A 4,889-nucleotide genomic window follows, 5' to 3' on the forward strand; every position below is an offset into this window, starting at 1 on the left:
ATAGCTCATATAAAATGACCTGAAGAGATTGTATTAATGTTAGGATTTTATTTTGATATAACTACCACTGTTGGTTCCTTTGAAGACATTCTGTCAACAGTTTGTTGATATGTCTGTACTTATTTTTACTAAGTGGTTAACGTCGCTGTCAGAAATTCCAGAAATGTCAAACTTGCCATTACAAGGTAGAGGAACGGGTTTCCCCCACTTGGATGTTCCTAATTACAGTTTAAATTATGTGACTTGAACGCAGCATTACAACACGTGGGCGTGGGCCCACCCATTTGGGTTTCAAACACACAGCCATACTCAGATCAAATCTGAATTTAATGAGTGAACGTGCTTGGTACCTTTATTATTATTATTATTGTAGTCCTTCGGCTCTATTGTTGTTCCACACTCCAGCCCAGCAGGTGGCGGTAATGCACCTTAAGTTGGCAAACCGCCAATAAACATAACAAGAAGAAGAACGTGCTCGCTAGCACAGTAACATTTAATAATAATGCCATAAAGTGCAACGGAGAACAATGTGAGCCTGTCAAGCTAGTTTAGCTTAGTTAGCATACATTTAAAGGTAAAAGAAAACACTTCGCTTATAAGACAAGGCAGTAAGGATCAAAAAGGGGTCAAAGTCACTCTTCATCGAAGTTACAGCTTGCTGACCAGCCCCAAACCACCCCGTGTGCCATCAGATGTTTCCCCTGGTGGATGTTAATGGAGACACCTAGCTACTCCGTGATCTCCCATGACAGGTGTCCTACGGGTCCTGGTCACATACATTGACACATGGTAGGCTGCAGTTTATTACTCTCACCGTGGCATAAAGCCACGATGATCAGCGCATCAGTGGTGATGCGCAGACTGAACTTTGTCCTTGTTTCCCCTCGAACAGAACGGAGTGAGGTGAGCGTCAACGTGCAGTCACCACCGGTAAGCCATTTGCATTCTCGGTCCCGGCCTGTTTTATGCTGCCATCTGCCTGTATGATTTGAGGCTATGCTGCCGGTTTTATTAAGTGCACGGTTGTTAGAGTACCAGATAATGCTGTCCAAAAGCCGTCATACCCTGTCAGGTGTTTCCAGACCAGGGCTCTACTTCACATTTAGATTTAGGGGCACTTACGTAGTTTGCGTAGAGTCTAAAACCGCCTTAAGTCATGTTTGTGTACTTGACCTGGCGTTATTAGGTTCCAAGTCTAGTATTGATTAGATCTTTGACATTATTGTCAGTTACACAGTGAAGCATGGAGTTTGTCCATAGTGGCCATATTGTGGCAGTAGGCTGTTGCTATTAAAGAGCTTCCTAGGAGTCTTACTCACATTAGAGATTCAAGCAAGGACACAGCAGGCAAACTAGCATTTCCTCAAGTCTGCAGAGTTAATGGAAGCAAGATTTTAAAATGATTTCCACTCATGGAATAAGCAAATAACGTGAGCACAGTGATAAATGAGACCAATTGTAGGCAACGGGGTATTATAATTAAGCAGCAAGTAGGCCTCATTGTTAAGTCAACTCTCCATTGCAATTATGCTGCTCTATTCATGTGTAATGTAATGGCTTGATGACAGTTCTTTGTTGGCTTACAGTGGAGGCATAATTTTGTCCTTTCATGCACACAAAAATGGCACATCTCAGTTTTCAGTTTTGACTCAAAAAACACTCATCCTGTATTATAAGGTAGAGGTTACAGCCTGATGACTCCATCCTTCACGCCACTTCCATGGCTTAAAACCAAATACACCGATTGAGACAGAATTAGCTGTTTGTTCCTAGTCTCAAGTTAAATCAAGTCATTTATGTTGATTATCCAACTGTCTTTTTGTTCTAAATGTTCTTTGTTCCAGTGAGAATATCAAGTAACCCGAAAGACACTGTTTCTGCTGTTCTCATTCAAAAACAGGTAGGAACCTATTAAATTTGGAGACCAGGGTACTGTTATGTCTTATCAATACCATCAGATTTTGGCCTATTATGGCATTTATATGGGAAAATGTTTAATGTGAAAGATCATGAAGATCTCAGAGTCCCCTCAGAGTGGCTGTGTGAGCTTAATGGACTGGCTAGGAACTCTGTGCTTCAGTTAGCACTTGTCAGGTTAAATTCAGCTATAAGCTTATATAAAGTATAAGCCTTGTTTCTAAGGTGTTATAAAAATATCAACCTGATTATTTCAGTTAAAGACTTCAACATTTAGATTTCTAACTGCACTATTGAAAGTAATGACAAGATTCTAGATATTGCTTTAAAATCTGCCAAATGTTGTATCTGACTGTATGTCCTTCACCTGTGTGATGTAACCAACACATCCCACTTTGAAAATTACATTACACATACAATGCAGAGTCGGTGCCCCATTGGCACAGAGCAATTACAAAGTGCACACACACAAAAAGCTGCAGTCCACAGGCAACCTAAGAGAGACAAATTACCACCCTGATAAAATCAGACTTGACATCATTTAATTAATTCCAGTGCATATTAGCATTTTTTATTGTGATTTTTTTCCACCTCTCTCTTTTTGCTGTGCGTCTGTCCCCCTCCCAGCCTCGTCTCAAGGAAAACATCAGTTTGAAAAATGATCAGTCTTTGTTCCTGTCTGTTCTTTCAGGCACTTCCCTTCTATATCTTTCTTTCCTCTTTTAATCTCAACAGTGCAGTTGTGTCCCTGTATGATTTTGTCTAACTGCTTTTTCCTCCCAAATGATCTTTGAAGGGTCAGACGTATATGCTAGTCCATGGTTCGTGTCTATGTCAGGTTTATTTTCAAGGAGCCTGTGTAGCTACTCAGTCTCAGTAGTATTCAGTTGTCTGACTTGCTGTAGCTTACAGCTGGTAGCTGTAGCTAACACATGGCGGTTACAACACTGGCCATAGTCATCAATCATAATGAAAGGAATATCTCACCCAGTGCGACAGTATGTCACTTTTCTCTTGAACTCCTAAAAACTTAACTGGCAGATTTGTCAGACAAACATAAACCTTGCTGTTCACTATGAAATAACTGCTAAATGTGAGAATAACCTTTAATTGCAGTGTTTTATAGCTCAAGCATCGTGGTGCGCTAGTAGCGGCTGATAACTACCGAGCAGTAGCAGTGTGTGGGCGTCGATCCTAAAATATCATTACTTCCGATCCCAACAGTTCCTGTTCTAGGATGAACGTTAAAAGATTGTTTTCTAAAACCAGAAGGCTAATTTGAGGTAAATGTATATTTTATCTTCAATAGGCGACACAGTAGATGTAACTATATGCAGTTGCTGGGTGGGGGGGGAAGTAAACAGAACCAAAATGGCATGTACAGTATGTAGTACGGACATAACCCACTGCCAACAGTTCAGTATCTGGACTGCAGACACGTCCCTTAATAGTATGTGAGCAGGGTGGCACCATTTGTTGTTAGTAAAAGCAACAAGCCCTTACAGGCTAGATACACCTTATAGCCTCCATCAGTCTCTTTTGTCTGAACGTTTCCCCCTTTTTGTTGCACAAAGTATCGGTATTGGTGTCAGCAATACAAGCCTATATTTTACTTTGTATCAAATTGGAAGGGAAATAAATGGAATCACACATCACTACTGAGCAGTGTTAATTTTGGCATCTGAATATGATTTGGTCTTTTGATGAAAATGCTTGGAAAAGGTGATGTATTTGTTCACAAAGTAGCTGTGTGCCTCTGCTCTAAAGCAACACAAGTGATTTAGAAGCTGGATTCAGTCATTGGATATTTTTATTTAATAGTTTATTTGACAGGGACGGTGGACAACCAGCCCCAGAATTAGCTACAGGGCTAAATTTCATCTGTATTCCCTTGATGACATTAACACAACACATCAAGCAGCTAATTAAGCTTTTGATCAAGAGATTTTGGGCAGTGGAGGAAACTGATCAGGAGCTATAGTTTGCGTTTCCACAGATGCAGCGGGTCGCTTACGATGACAATCACTTCATGTCTGTTTGTCTGTCTTTCACATTATGGTTTAGTTTTTATTTGTCGACAAATGTTCTAAAACATCTTGTCATAAAGTAGTTCTTCTTATGACATGTTACTTTTTATTGAGTCTTGTTTTTGTCATGAAAAATAGGTTGTCAAATATTTTTTGTCATAGATTTTGTTGATAAAATTAACACTGAGACCAAGGGTTGCTTTGTGAATCTTGGTCTAACGTCACGCTATGAATGCTGTCACATATGTTTTATTCCTTGAAAAATGTAGCATATAGTCATATTCCTACCTAGTTCCTCTGCTCCTCTACTTGTCTTCTCTGTTGTTTTGTTCTCAGTTAATCCCCGCCTATGCACACAAAGTCACGACCAGACACTCTTCCATCTACTCGGCACCGTCCAGGGATGATGACACTATCTGTTTTCTCCCTAGCAAATGAAGCCTTTAAATTGCAGCACCATAAACAAGTACCTGATCAAAGCTCTGTGTCACAGATTATCTCCTTCAGAAACAATGTACACTAGAATTGACACAGGTAAAGCTGCAAAATGTCAAGAAAACTTGGTTCTTCATTGGTTTTCAGATCAACTGTAGTACAAACACGTGAAAGACACGGTCTGGTATTTGAAACAAAACGTCAACAGCCGAGAAGTGTTAGGATTTTGAAAAAGCTTAGAGGATGCTGTCTGCTGTTAGTAGCAAACACACAAATATAAACTGCACAGGCTTTTTGCCAAACATGCTGAACTGTCACTTTCTCTGCTTGCTGCTGTTTGCAAAGACAGGTTATAGAGCTTTACCAGCTTTGTACAGTATGACTATGATTACATACATGGTATAAAAATGGGGAGGCATTTTTAGAGTATTTTAAGAAGACAGTATTTGTCCATATGCACTAGGTGTCATGGTAAAATTTCCGACAGTCAATACTACCGCTTCAAATTAT

The 4,889-nt window shown here is 40.0% G+C and overlaps 1 long non-coding RNA gene across 3 annotated transcripts in view; it reads left to right on the top strand.

Moving 5' to 3' along the window:
- The first annotated feature begins 425 nt into the window (after positions 1–425).
- LOC109964391 (uncharacterized) overlaps positions 426–4,889 on the top strand; it is a 5,867-nt gene continuing 1,403 nt past the window's right edge. Inside the window, exons 1-4 of one of the 3 annotated variants that reach the window (XR_002275508.1) lie at positions 426–789; positions 893–930; positions 1,845–1,900; positions 3,142–3,200. This is a non-coding gene — a long non-coding RNA (uncharacterized LOC109964391). Of the gene's footprint in view, positions 790–892; positions 931–1,844; positions 1,901–3,141; positions 3,201–4,280; positions 4,585–4,889 lie in introns of those variants that run through there. The other 2 variants (XR_002275506.1, XR_002275507.1) reach the window with 2 other exon arrangements.

The sequence above is a fragment of the Monopterus albus genome, unplaced genomic scaffold (genome assembly GCF_001952655.1).
Source record: "Monopterus albus unplaced genomic scaffold, M_albus_1.0 scaffold88.1, whole genome shotgun sequence".
Lineage (NCBI taxonomy): Eukaryota > Metazoa > Chordata > Actinopteri > Synbranchiformes > Synbranchidae > Monopterus > Monopterus albus.